Source organism: Trachypithecus francoisi, unplaced genomic scaffold (assembly GCF_009764315.1).
Source record: "Trachypithecus francoisi isolate TF-2019V2 unplaced genomic scaffold, Tfra_2.0 Lachesis_group3, whole genome shotgun sequence".
Lineage (NCBI taxonomy): Eukaryota > Metazoa > Chordata > Mammalia > Primates > Cercopithecidae > Trachypithecus > Trachypithecus francoisi.
In genome coordinates this window covers 152,045,610-152,061,343 of record NW_022681468.1, presented here as the reverse complement: position 1 = coordinate 152,061,343, position 15,734 = coordinate 152,045,610, and positions in this window count along the sequence as shown.

Below are 15,734 nucleotides of genomic sequence, written 5' to 3'. Positions count from 1 at the left end.
ATTGGAAAATAATTGTGATAATGCTTCAAGATATGTTAGTTGTGAGCTGATTCAGTGGGAAGCACTAAAAACATAGATAGTTCCGTTTGTGGAATTGTTCATTTTGCTCAATTGGTGGTTTATTGGAGGGATTCATTTTCACCAAAGCAGCAACGCTCCTCCTTGAGACACTAGGAAACAATGCGCTAAAATGAGCCATGTATACAGTACTCTTCCGACCTCCTCTCGCCCCCTCCCCCCCGCCAAGTGATGAGCTATTCATCTCTTGGTTATTCCATAGAGCCTGTTTTGGGAACCAAAGTTGCATTTATTGTCAGGACTACTTTTTTTTTTTTTTTGGAGACACAGTCTCACCCTGTGCCCAGGCTGCAGTACAGTGAGCAATCACATTACCCTGCAAACTTGACCTCCCAGGCTCCAACAACCTTTCCGCCTCAGCCTCCCAAGTAGCTGGGGCCACAACAATTGCCACCACACCAGCTAATTTTTGTGTTTTTTTGTAGAGACAAGGTGTTGCTGTGTTACCCAAGCTAGTTTTGAACTCCTGGGCTCACCCAATTCTACTTCGGCCTCCCCAAAGTGCTGAGATGACTGGCATGAGCCACCGCATCCGGCCGGGACTACTACTCAAACATGCTTCAGACAATGAGATTAGTATTCTCTCTTCCCTCAAAATTACTGGTTCTGTTAACCTGGAAATAATTTACAATAACCAAGATGCTATGTGCAATTAGGAAGAAAGGAGAACAAATTCCAGAATACTCAGTATTGAAATGTCAAGACTATTGTCTCGATAATAAAATTTAAGTTAAAATTTAATTTAAACCTGTCTTTCATTTCTGTTACTTAGTTTTGTATTGCCAGTTGCAAGGCACCAATTTAAATGCTGTTTTTTTCCTTTTAAAATGTATTGTGATACATCTTCTTACAGATTTATGTTTCTTGCCAAACATAAACCCCATGTTTTGTGCTCCACATGTTCCTCTCCCCTTTTTTTCTATTAATAAAAGTAATGTTTCTCCAACTTCTCCAAATCTATGAGAGGAAGAATTGACGGAGAAGACATTTTCATGAGTATATTATACATTTTCTTTAAAAATTCCTGTATTCATCCCAAGAAGTTCCAGCAAGCTTGAATAGGTAGGGGAAGCAAATGTTTCACAATCCCTTAAAATTTAAGGGAAAACAAAGTTATATGAATTTGCAAGCTTCTAACTGGTTAATAGTTTTTGTTTAAAACTGCTGAACTAAAGTGCTAATAATAACATGTTACTCTGGAGGCTAAGAAGAAAATGGGGATCCAAACCAAATTACTTAAGTAATAAAATGATAAAGTTAATTCACTGAAGTTTCAGGACTAAGAGGCACCTTAAAGATCAGATCAGTACGACACCCTCATTTTATAAATGTGTTAATGGATCCAAGATGGTTTAGATACTAGTGCAAGGTTGTCATTCACTTAACATACACAGTAACACAACCTGCACTCAACTCTATATCCATAACTGCCTAAAATACATTTCTTGCAAGTACCTTAAATTCAATATGCCCAAAACTGACTTCATGATTTCCCCCATTCTTCAAACGTTTTTTTTTTCTTCCCTGCCTTGAGGTGACACCACTGCCTATCCAGTTGGCTAAGCCAGAAACCAGGTCATTAGAATTTCTTTCTTTTTTTTTTTTTTAGTAGAAACAAAGTCTCTCTATGTTGTCCTAGCTGGTTTCAAACTGCTGAGCTCAAGAGATTCACCCGCCTCGGCCTCCCAAAGTGCTGGGATTACAGGCATGAGCCACTGCACCTGGCCTTCATCTTTATTTTATCATTTCCCCTTAGTGTTCACTATTGGTTCTCAATTTCCTACAGTTCTGTTTCTTAAGTATCCCTCAAGTCTGTCCATGTTCTTCTAGCCCCACTGTAACTATCTTAGTAGAAGTCTTCTCACTATAAGTAGGCATTGAATGAATCACTGGGATGCCATTATTTTTAATAGGTAGTCTATTTTTAATGTGATTAAGAAGGTGAAAGTACTTCATACTGTAACTAAAAAGTGATCTTCAGATTGAGATATTCCCAGATCTAGACAAAATCTAAAAATGGTTTGCAGTGAGATTGCAGAATCAGATGATGGTGACTTGAAAGAACACTTCAGGACGAAGGACCAACTAGAGAATTAAGACTAAGTTTAGAGTACAAACTTACAGAAATGGTAACCTTTAAACTTTAATTTCACTTTTCCTCAAACCCATTATTTTTTCTAAGTAATTTAAACATATTTGTTGTTGTGAGTTTTTTCTTAGCGCGTAGGTAAATGAAAGAATCCCTTACTGGAAACCGTTGGAATCTTATCGCTGGTAGCATTGTAAGTCAGTCAGTAGCTCTATAAACATGTGAACCTGTATTCAAAAGATTTTCTTTGCCTTTTCCAACTCACTTTTTGCCAAAGCAAGATCAGAGATAGCCTACCTAGTGCAGATGTCTTTCATAGGAAAAAGAAAACTCCAGGTAAGGTTGACTACCTTTTTTTTTTTTTTTTTTTCTTTTTAAGACAGAGTTTTGCTCTTGTTGCCCAGGCTGGAGTGAAGTGGCAGAATCTCGGCTCACCACAACCTCTGCGTCCCAGGTTCAAGCGATTCTCCTGCCTCGGCCTCCCAAGTAGCTGGGATTACAGGCATGCGCCACCACGCCCGGCTAATTTTTGTATTTTTCCTAGAGATAGTGTTTCTCCATGTTGGTCAGGCTGGTCTTGATCTCCTGACATCAGGTACTTTGCCCACCTCGGCCTCCCAAGGAGACAGGGTTTTATATGCAGTAATTAGGGAAGGCTATGCACATAAGTGGGGAAGTAACCATGCAGGTTGGAGAAGAGTGAATGCAAAGGCTCTTAATAGAAGGGAACTTGGCTTCTTAGTGAAGAGCAAGAAGCTAGTAGGGCTGGAAGGGCTGGGTGAGGCTGGTCTTGGGTGGAGGTAAGACAGCAAGTGCCAGATTTTCTGGGAACCTGGAAATTATGGTAAAGAGTTCAGCTTTTATTCTGAGGGTAATAGGAATCCACTGGAAGATTTTCAACTGGAAAATTTCACAATCTGTTGTTTGGCCTTTTAAAAGGAAAGAAAGCCCAATACTGGTTTCAGATCTTGTTGGGTTGGTATTGTCTTACCTGAGGCTTTGTCCTAAGCATTCCACTGAAATGCTCTCCACAGGGTCCCCCGACTGCCTCCACATGTCTAAATGTGATAGATGTTTTTTAGACCTCACCTCACTGAGCAACTTTGGGCACATTCTTCCTTGATGCTACACTATCCTTGTTTCCTCAAATTTCACTTGTCCCTCCTCTAAGCACTACAAGTTGGAATCTTCAGGGTGCAGCAATAAACTCTGTCTAGCAATACTCCCTGCTTAGAGACTTAAATGCCGTATTCATGTTTGTGGTATTCACATTTAGATCTTCTACTTGACATACATACCTACTGGGTGTCTCATTGGCATTTCAGTTTTAATGAGGCCAAAACAGAATTCCTGATTTTCCCCTCCAAACCTGCTTTACCTCCGGGATGCTTTATTTTAACAAATGATCATAATTCACCCAGTTATTCAGAGAGTTCATTTTTTTGCTTCATGCTTTAAATACAGACCTTCAACAAGAGATTCAACTTAAAAATAGATTTCAATCCTGAATACTTCTCACCATGGGCACCACTGCCATCTCAGTCCAAGGTCCAATGATCTCTTGCCTATACCTCTGTAACAGCTTTCCTACTTCTACTCGCTCACCTCAGGGTCTTTTATTTTTAGAAAGATTCATTACTTTATGTTCACTGAATATTTGTCTTTTCCATTATCATAGTTTTAGGATTAATTGTTACTATGTTTTTTCTTAATTGGACAATTATTTTCCTTATTCTCCTTTCCTTCCTACTTGTATTTTGTGCACATGTAATGAGGAAAGAGAATTTAACATTTATTGTATGCCTATTAGGTACCAGACAATGTGTTGAACACATTCACATATGTTATTTAATTACTCAATACCTTTGTAATGTAGGCATGATTACTTCCATTTCACACATGAAACAAGGCATATAAAAATTGAGAAACTTAGCTATGTTCTTAAGTGTGAGAGCTAAAATTCAAACCCTGGTCTATCTGCTTCCCATTCTTTCCTGGCTTCCATTCTACTCCTGTGGGATTCGTCTCCATTGTCCCCTTCAGAAATCCCTGGTCTGTCTGCTTTTATTTATATTTACTGTTTTTGCTCAACCTGCATTGTCTCTTTTTTCCCTTCAAATTTCTGTCTTTGTGTTTTCTCTCATTGTGCATTTTCTGTTATACTCACTGACCTGTCTTACCCATAAGTAACACTCAAGTACACTAAATTTTTGAAGGACTGACTGTGAGATTAGTTTCATGATGCCCATCAATATCAAAGCCACTTAAAGATGTTAAGTCTATGCTTAGAAATTTTTAGAAAAAAAGACTAACTAGAAGGTCAGTGTGAGCCTCTGTAGCATGTTTCTGCAATGCCTTATATTCTAACAAAGAGGCTTTATTTGCTTCCTTGTAATGGGGCAGCATTAAGTCCATAGTGCTTAGCAAATGCTGGCACTTACCCATTACTCTCTGTAGTTTGATCTGCAGTTGATTAAAGTCATCTCTACTTCTGATGACATAGGTTTAACCTGTGTGTATCTTATTAGAAACTATTCCCTCTTAAGTATTTAAAATCCAATATTTTTAATATGAATACTTTTGTTAGTCTTTTAATTTTCTCCACCTAATTTTTAGTAAAAGCAAACCTAATAATGCATGATGTTTTTAACCAGGAATAAATTACTATCTATTTTATTTCTTTTCTTTCTTTTTTTTTTTTTTTTGAGTTGGAATCTTGCTCTGTCGCCCAGGCTGGAGTGCAGTGTGGCGCAATCTCGGCTCACTGCAAGCTCCACCTCCTGGGTTCATGCCATTCTCCTGCCTCAGCCACCCAAGTAGCAGGGACTACAGGCGCCTGCCACCACGCCTGGCTAATTTTTTTTTTTTTTTTAGTAGAGACCAGATTTTACTGTGTTAGCCAGGATGGTCTTGATCTCCTGTCCTCATGATCCGCCCACCTCAGCCTCCCAAAGTACTGGAATTACAGGCGTGAGCCACCGCACCAGGCCCTATCTATTTTATTTCTATTTTTTAATTTTAACTTTTAAGTTCAGGGGTACATGTGCAGGTTTGTTATGTAGGTAAATTTGTGTCCTGGGGTTTTGTTGTACAGATTATTTTGTCACCCAGGTATTCAGCTTAGTATCCATTCATTATTTTTCCTGAATCTCCTTCTCCTCCCACCCTCCACACTCTGATAGGCCCCACTGTCTGTTGCTCCCCTCTTCGTATCCATGTGTTCTCATCATTTTGCTCCCACTTGTAAGTGAGACATGCAGCATTTGGGTTTCTGTTACTCAGTTTGCTAAGAATAATGGCCTCCAGCTCCATTTATGTTCCTGCAAAGGAGATGATGGCATTCTTTTTTATGGCTGTGCAGTATTCCATGGTGTATATGTACCACATTTCCTTTATCCAGTCTACCACTAGTGAGCATTAAGATTAATTCCATGTCTTTGCTATTGTGAATAGTGCTGCAGTGAACATATGCGTGCACCTGTCTTTATAACAGAACAATTTATATTCCTTTGTGTATATATTCAGTAACAAGATTGCTGGGTTGAATGGTATTTCTGTTTTTAGGTTTTTGAGGAATCACCCCAGTTTTCCAAAATAGTTTAACTAATTTACATTCCCACCGCCAACAGTGTATAAGTATTCCTTTTTCTCTGGAACCTAACCAGCATCTGTTAGTTTTTGACATTTTAAGAATAACCATCCTGACTGATGTGAGATGGTATCTCATTGTGGTTTTGATTTGCATTTCTCTAATGATAACTGATGTAGAGCTTTTTTGCATATGCTTTTTGGCCACATGTGTGTCTTCTTTTGAAAAACGTCTGTTCTTTTCCTTTGCCCACTTTTAATGGGGTTGTTTTTTTCCTGTAAATTTGTTTAAGTTCCTTATAGATGCTGGAGATTAGACCTTTGTTAGGTGCATAGTTTGCAAAATTTTCTCCCATTCTGTAAGCTATTTACGCTGTTGATAGTTTCTTTTGCTGTGCAGCTCTTTAGTTTAATTAGATCCCATTTATCAATTTTTGTTCTTGTTGCAATTGCTTTTGGTGTCTTCATCATGAAATCCTTTGCCCAACGGACAAAGAATGGTATTGCCTAGGTTGTCTACCATTTCTATGTCCAGCATGGTATTGACTAGGTTGTCTTCCAAGGTTTTATAGTTTTGGGTTTTACATTTAAGTCTTCAATCCATCTTGAGTTAATTTTTGTGTATGGTGCAAAGAAGGGGTCCAGTTTCGGTCTTCTGCATACGACTAGCCAGTTATCTCAGCACCATTTATTGAATAGAGAGTCCTTTCCCATTGCTTGTTTTTGTCAGCTTTGTTGAAGATCAGATAGTCATGGATATGCAGCCTTATGTTTGGGCTGTGTATTCTGTTCCATTGGTCTATGTGTTTGTTTTTATACCAGTACCATGCTGTTTTGGTTACTGTAGCCCTGTAGTATAGTTTGAAGTCAGGTAGCATGTTATCTCCAGCTTTGTTCTTTTTCCTTAGGATTGCCTTGGCTATTTGAAATTATTATTTATTAACAGTAGTTTTATCTAATTTTCAAATATACCTTTGTCTCCCAAGAAGTTGTCTGATTTAGAAAATTACAAGAGAAAGTGGAATCAAGAACAAGAACTCTGGAAAAGTGACGTTCAAGGCATAAGACCCACCCTGGACCACTAAATTTCCTCCAATAAGAAGCAGGCTTAGGAAGTTGTATACTGTCCAAAGGCCCAGTTCAGATAGATACTGAGGATAAGAAAAATGGAATTAGCTCCTGTAGTAGGCTGAATCATGGCCCCTAAAGATAACGAGTCCTAATCTTTGGAACCTGTAAATGTTACCTTATGTCAGAAAGCAGCTTTTGCAGGTGTGACCAAGGATCTTGAGTTGGAGAGATTGTCCTGGAGTGTTCAGGTGGACCCTAAATATAATAATTTCATATGTTCTTATAAGGAAGAGCAGACACACCTTACAAGCATGAGGTGACACACACAAAAAGCAATGTAAAGACAGAACAGGGAGATTTGAAGATGCTGGCCTGAAGACAAGGGTTGTAGTCACAAACCAAGGAATGTTGGCCGCCACCAGAATCTGGAGAAGGAAAGAACAGATTCTCCCCTACCTAGAGTTTCCAGACAGAGCACAGCCTTGCTGATACCTTGATTTCAGTCCGAGGTATTCAAGTTTCAGACTTTAAACTTCTAGAAGTGTCAGTTTAAATTTTGGTAATTTGTTCCAACAGCTCCAAAAAAACTAATATACCCCTCAGAAGCCAAAGCAGTGGGCCACAGCAATGGATAAAGGAATTTTTCTGAGCAGAATTAGGGATGAATCAAGGATTCTTTCTCACTTTCAGGGTAAGAGACCTTCCTGTTGTCTCCTGAGTGAAATTTTAGACTTGTTATGGATGATTAATTGCTTTATATCCACTATTCTTCCTTTTTTTGAATGAGAATTTTCTATTGCAGTTATCCTGTTCTTGCTGTAGCAGTGTATATGGGATATGTTGGAGAAGTGGACCAGTAAGTTGACTCTTGGCTCGTAAATCTATGGAGAAGAACCATGTCTGAAAGATGGGAAATACACAGGTCCAGGCTGTTAAGCTGACTGCAACAATAGGATGGTACTTCAGATTGTCTCCCTTGGGAATCAATCAAATGTGTTTTAGTGTTAAACAAAAATTCAGATGTTAAAGAAAAATTCAGATGCTTGTTAAAATGGTAAAGCAGACTTCATTCAGAACTACTGTGATAGAGGTAGGAACCATAGCAATGGGGATTTTGCAGTAGGGAAGAGAAATTGGACTCAGTTCTGAATATATCCAGGACAAGTAGGGATTTATAGCCAAGGAGTAGCATGGGAGGCAGCAGACAGAAAATTTCTATAAGGAAACATCAGGGGTAAGGGAGACTGTGGCTAAACCAACTTGACAAGATCCTTGCTGAAGGCAGACCAGAGAGATAAGATATCAAGGGGGGAGGGTAATATGAGAAAATTGATCGTATATCAGCAGGGGGATTCTCATTAAACTGTTCCAGCAGGATTCTTGCCAAAACTGAACTAAGTGGGCTAAGGACAGAGCCCAAGGTTAGGGTCTAGTCTGAGGAGCCTGACTCCAGTTAAGAAGTCTTTGTTAGTAGATGGAAAGAATCAAAGGAATAGTTGATGGCCTGATTAAAATAAAGATTGCTAGTGCTTTTCTAGTATTCATATGCTTCTCTACCTCTCCAAGCTTCCCCTAGAATATGTGGAGGCTGCATGACTACTTCTAGCCAACATAATTTAAAGAATAGTGAGGGCTCACATTTGAGGAAAGACAGTTAAGAACTAGCATGACTGTCTCTTTTGCCCTTCTGCAAAATCTTAGTGGTCATGAATAGCTGGTGTAGCTACAAGATGGAGGAGGACAACCTGAATTTCACTGGACGTTGCCTGAATAAGAAATATACCCCTGTTATGTTAAGCTCATGGTACTTTGGAGTTTTGTTGTTTTTGTTTCAGCAACTCAATCTAGCCCTATCCAAATATAAGTGATAAGCACTTAACTGAATTATTTTAGAACATTGATTTGGCTTTAGCCGAGCAGGCAAATTAGAATGTGAATCTCTTTTTTTGTACATTTTGTATTAATCTGCCTCCATCCTCACTTAATAAATTTAAAAAGGATCTGTCTGAAGAAAATGGAATTTGTTGGCTGCCTTAGGTTGTTGATATGACTTGAACCGTGATTACTGGGAAGAGAAGGGCAGGATATGAAGCTGGAGATTCTACACTACTGTGTCCCCAAGCACCAGCCCCTGGGGATGAAATGAAAGGTAACCAGTTGTTACAAATATGAAGATTTGTTATTTCATGTCAGAAAGTTTAAACTTTATCCTGAAGATTACAAAAATTCATTAAGAAGAGGGGGAAGCAGAAGGAGAGGGAGGGAGGGAGAGAGAGAGAGAGAGGATGATATTAGCATTTCTGAGTAATTGTTTTATTAAATTATTTAACAAATACTTACTGAAAGTCTGGGGACTTCAGAGTAAAGCAAAGCAAGTAAGTTATCTGCTTTCATGGGGCTTACATTCTAGATGAGGGAGAGGGTATTCAATAAACAAAAAAATACAACCAAATCAGAATGTTGCAAGTTATATACAGAAAATTAATACTTAGTTGAAACAAAGAACACCTGGGTGGCCAATGACAGCCTGAGAAGGTGACTTCTGAGATGAGACCTGCATGTCAGTAGGGAGCCAGCCATGTGAAAATTAGAGGGAAGCTCATTGTAGGAACAGGAAACCATTCTGTGGTGGAGATTTGTACTCATATTGGGCTCGGCTCTCCTTCTTGGCATAGAGGAGGATTATGCTTTCCTACCTGTGGGGTTATAGGTAATTACTTCTGGAAAATAGGTTCTGGAGAATAGGTTATGAGACAAAGTGATACAAAAATTTGCAGGCTGATGTAAGATCTGCTCGTACTTTCTTCTTCTACCACAACAATCACAGATGAAGCCTCATACTGAGATGGTGAAACCACAAGGCTGAGGCAGCCTGAATTACTGGGTCCCCTTGTGGACAGCAGTTGAGCTGGAGAGCTGCCTGGTCCCACTGGATACTTCATGGGATTTCAGGATTGTGTATTACAGTAGCATAACCTGCCCTGTTTTGTCTAATGCAGGCCTCAGGTGGAAACAAGCTTTATGGGTTACAAGAAGAGAGAGAAGACTAGGATAGGAGCAGAGTGAACATGGGAGAGATTGTCAGAAGCGAGATTATGTAGGCATCGTACACCAAGGTAAGGAGTTTTTATTTTATTCTAGGTGCAAGAGGAAATAATTGAAGGGTTTTAGCTAGGGAACGGCATTTTATCATTTACAATTGTAAAAGATTACTCTGGCAACTATGTGGAGAATTGCTTGGGGAAGAGGGAGACAAAACAAAAAGCAGGAAGGCCAATGATGAGACTATTAAAGTAGTCTTAGGGTTTTTTGCTTTGGATCGGATGATGAAAAGAAAGGGACAGATTCTACATATGTTTTGAAGGCCGCTTCAACAGGACTTCGTAATGGAATAAATGGTGTGGGAGGTGGAAATCAGTGAAAGAGTATAACCCTTGACCTTAAATCTGGAGAGATGTTGATGTAAGTGAGCCTGGGGAAGGAGAAGGTCTTAGTGGGAATAGGAATGATGAGGCCATAACACACCTGAGGGGACTATTAGACACCCAAGTGGAGATATTGAAGAGGGACTTCAATATGTAAACACAAAGTCTTGAGAAGCAATCAAGTATGGAGATGCAAAATGAGTACATAAATGATTGTGCCTTCATCTTCAGCTTCATTTTGTGGGTTCATAGGATTATTACTTATTTAATTAATAAGCTTGACCTAATAACCACATATTGTATCCCCAAATTGCAGAATATATTTTTAAACACTTTTAGAAAATTTACAAAAATTAACTATATACTGGGACATAAAACAAATTTCAATAAATTTTTAAAAATTGATTAGAGACACATCTCTGATCTGAATAATGTTAGGGAACAAAAAGGGAATTTGAAAAAATATATAAGGAACATTAGAAACACACTGCTAAATAACTTGTGGTTCACAGGTGAACGTATAATAAAAATTAGGGATTATTTAGACTGGAACAATAATAAAAATCACAGATATAGAATATCAAAACATGTAAGAACAGCCAAAACAGTACTTAGAGAAAAAATTATAGCTTTAAACGTTAATATTAGAAAAGTATAACGTATTGAAATTAATGAGACTCATCGTGAGAAGTTAGAAAAAGAATAACATAATAAAGTCAAAGAAAGTAAAGGAAGGAAATAAGATTGGAATTTAATAAACTAGAAAATAAAATAAAATGTGGAAAACCAACAGAATCAAACAGTGGTTTTGGTTTTGAAAAGACGAGTTAAAGTGATAAACCTCTGGCAAGACTGATTAAATAAGCAAGGAAAAAATAAACAAGGTCAGTGTTCTGTATCCAGCCAAAATACATTTGGAAAGCAAAGATGAAATAACGACTTGTTCAGTTATACAAAGCTGAAAGAGTCATTACCATCAGATCTTCACTGCAATAAATGTTAAAAAAAAAAAACAAAAAACTCTTTTAACCAGAATGAAATGACACCAGGTGGGAATCTGGATCTAAACAAAGGAATGAAGAGCGCTGGAGGTGAGCTATACGAGCAAATAAACACTTTACTCATATTTAATTCTTTTAAAAAGAATATTGACTGTCTAAAAATAAAAACAAAGTAGCATGTGCTTTATAACATGTAGAAATAACATTCATGACAGTAATAGCCCAAAGACTGGGAGGGGAGAAATGGAATTATCAAGTTCTTAGGCTATATGTGAAATGTTATAATAGCACTTGAAGACAGACTGATAAATATTCATACTACAAACTCTAAAGTAACCACTAAAATAGCAAAACAGAATTAAGCAAAGATTTTTTTCTGTCCATAAAAGAGATAGCCTCTTACAGTAGACTAGGAAACCATTCTCCTCACTTGACCTCAGGACCTAACTTTGCATGACAACAACAAAAAAGCCATTAAGATGTTTTCTTAAACAAAGATACCAACCTCTTGATCCTTGGCTATCATCACTACAAGCAAACCAGGTTTTGAAATGACGGTTTTCTTAGGCAGGGCTTCTACCCCAGCTAATCTCAGTAAAAAGAAAGAGGTCAACAGAAAATTTTGTATTCCCAATCCAGAGCAGCCTATTCATGTACATATTGAATCTTCCCTAAAAAGTGTAATTTTCCTTTGGGCAGGGACAGAATGTTATTTAAATGTTGTTTATCTTTCAGTCCCACAGAGTACTCCTTATTTTGATTTGTGTCTCTGCTCACTAAATATTTGTGGAATAAATGAATGATTGGCTACATGTTATTTAAAGACATGTGGAAACAGTATAAATGAAACACAGAGATGGGAGGGGGCCCTATCCCTGCCACATTCCAAGGCAGTTAGACATCCATCTTCTTAGAATGCGTCACCTGATTGGGCTGCTTTTGCCTTCTATGCATGACACTCTGCTACTTTCATTTTTTGTTGTTGTTGTTTTTTTTTCCTTGTCATTTTTATCTTGGGCTCAACAAAATCATCTGTACTTCTAATTATCTTATTCATCAAATATTACTGCCTGTTCTGCACAGACCTGTGTGTCAAGAGAGCTACCATCCCTTACCTTCAACAAAAGGAACATTACTTAAATTATTTACCTAGTGTTAGGGTCCCTACTCTGAAGAAGTTCAGAACAGATTTTTAAGGGAATAAAGAAGTAGAGAAAATAGGCCGGGCACAGTGGCTCATGCCTGTAATCCCAGCACTTTGGGAGGCCAAGGTGGACAGATCATGAGGTCAGGAGATCGAGACTATCCTGGCTAATGTGGTGAAACCCCGTTTCTACTAAAAATACAAAAAATTAGCTGGGCGTGGTGGCAGGCACCTGTGGTCCCAGCTACTCCGGAGGCTGAGGCAGGAGAATGGTATGAACCCGGGAGGCGGAGCTTGCAGTGAGCCAAGATCGTGCCACTGCACTCCAGCCTGGGCAACAGAGCGAGACTCCATTTCACAAAAAAAAAATTGAGAAAATATAGTTGAGCAGCTTTTTGTCTCTTTCTGTGTCTCCTAGAGACATTTGTTTTCCTTCTCAGTAAGGTACAAATAATAATGTTTTCAAATGCTAACTTACATGGTTAAATTCTTGTTCTTTTTTCCATTTGGTAAATAATTGTGACTTATAAATAAATATTATGTCAATACTCTTTAAGAAAATTTTTAACATGCAATAATGCCATGTAATATTTAAATAACGTATGATTTTACAAATCAAGTTATTATGGTTTTTGTATGAATCAATGGGACAGAAAGGAGTGTGAAGAATGTGTCTTCTCCACATTTCAAATGTGACATGTCTTATTCTCAACCCATGACTTTGGATATAGTGTCTGAGGGTGGAAGGTTGGGGTTGGAGGACAGAGAAAGGAAGTAGGAACAAGAAGATGGAGATTATTATGGAAAAAGAAGGTGGGAAGGGCTGGACTGTGGGCCTCCTCTGACCTTCCTTTATTGGCTCCCTATCTAGCTGCTCCTTGAATACTGGAGTCCTGAAGATTGTATCCCGGGATATCTCTGCTTCCTACTCAATGCATGTGGGGAAATTTTCATTGACTTTGAGGTATTCAACCAGCACTGAAATGCAGGTGACACCACCTCTATAATTCTGGCCCAGACACCTTTCATGAGCATAAAACCTATATTCTCAATTCCCAGTGGACATACCCAATCTGATTTTTCTCCAGTAGAGCAGGGGTTGGCAAACTACAGCCTATGGCCTAAATCTTGTCTGCCACCTGTTCTTATATAGCCTTCAAGTTCAGAATCATTTTAATATTTTTAGTTGTTGAAAAAAAATCGGCCGAGCGCGGTGGCTCAAGCCAGTAATCCCAGCACTTTGGGAGGCCGAGACGGGCGGATCACGAGGTCAGGAGATCGAGACCATCCTGGCTAATACGGTGAAACCCTGTCTCTACTTAAAAATACAAAAAACTAGCCGGGCGACGAGGCGGGCGCCTGTAGTCCCAGCTACTCGGGAGACTGAGGCAGGAGAATGGCGTAAACCCGGGAGGCGGAGCTTGCAGTGAGCTGAGATCCGGCCACTGCACTCCAGCCTGGGTGGCAGAGCAAGACTCCGTCTCAAAAAAAAAAAAAAGAAAAAAGAAAAAAAATCAAAGGAATATTTCATGACATGTGAAAATTATGTGAAATTCAAATTTGATTGTCCACAAATTAAATATTCTTGGAACACAGCCATTCTTGTTCATAGGGACTGGTGGCTGCTTTTGAGCTACAACGGCAGAGTTGAGTAGTTTCAAGTAGTTATACAATCCATATGGCTCACAAAGCCTAAAACGTTTGCTGTCTGGGTCGCTATAGAAAAAGTTTGTCTATCTCTGCTCTAGGGTACAACTGAAGGGATGCCATGTAATATACAAGCATAGATCTTAAAAAGTGGATGCAGCTTCTACCCTGTTGAGTAGAATCCTCAATGTTGAAGGCTTCAGCCACCATAGAAGCAGTCTGAATGCTTTGGGCCACCATGTTGTAAGAATGCTCAAACCAGCTGACACAGAGAGTCCCTAAGACTACCAGAGAGTGTTTCCCCAGTCTCCTACCCCGGCCCCAGCACACTCACACTGCAAGTATGTTATAGACTCCTCAGCCACAACTGCCCAGCTAAGCCCCTCCTGAATTCCAGACCCACAGAAACCATGGGCAACAATGAAATGAGTGTTGCTGCTTTAAGCTACTACATTTTAGGGTGATTTGTTGTGCGGCAAGAGGTAAATAGAACACTGCCACTCTTTTCATCTAGGCTACTATAACACGCTCTTCCTTGCTCCCCCTTAGTTTATTTGTACATTGTGCCATCATTTCCAATCAGCTTTTCCTTCCTCTGAAAGAATGTTTTGCATCCCCATCCTTGCTATGCCTTCCTATAGGTGAAGTAGACTTCCTTATCCCTTTGTTTGTCTTGGCCATGTGGCTTACTTGGGCCAGTGGAAATGTGAGTGGATGTAAATTCTAGGCCAGTGCTTTTAGAAATACAGGAAATTTCCTTCATGCCCTCTGCCATGAGAAGGATGCGTCTCCAGGCGGGTGCTGCTCCTTCAGCCTGAGTCCGAGGATGAGGAGAAATGTGGGGCCGGTGCACAGTCTACCTGCAACCTAGAGCAGATCCTCAGCTGATCCATTGCTGACATGTAGCTCCAATGAAAAATAACCTTTGTTGTTGCCAACAACTGAGATTTTTGAAGTTACTTATTCCTCAGCAAGACTGTAGCAAAATGAGCTTCTACTACATGCCAAGAGCCTGAGTTTATATAGAATACATTGCAGTGCAATGCTTCTGTTCTTTAGCATGGCTTAGGAGTCCTTTGTGGTCTGGTCTCTCATCTCCTGCCATGACCTGACAGTCTTTTCCCAGCACTTTCATGTTTATATGTCCTTTGAACACACTATTTCTTCTGTCTGGAATCCTCTTGGTTGCTTATCAAATTATGTGTAATTCCTTAAAACTTCCATGAAATACCATATTTTTGGTAAAGTCTCTCCCTAGACTGCCCACCCCCTGCCCACCTAATGGTCTCTCCTAATATCTTCAGCACTTGCTCACATGCCAATGAGCACCTATCCTTATATGGTGATATTTGTTTACCAGTCTGACTCCCTTCCTGGATTATAATCCCCTTGAGGACAGAAGAATGTCTTTTTCATGTTTGTTTTACATCCCTAGACCCTAGCACAAAGCCTGACATTGATGAGTACTCAAAGAATGTTTGTTGAATGGGTGACCGAGGCAGAAGGAGTCTTGAGGGTGAGGGATAAGATTTAAGTTTAGGGCAAATTCTGTTTAGAGTCACTGTCACTTCTTCCAGCATTTTTCTGTAGAACAAATCAGATTAAAATAAACATTAAAGGCAAGCTTGAAAGATAAAGGAATCACAAAAATTCATTCTAGAAACTACTATGGTTTTAGGAGTTTTGAGGTT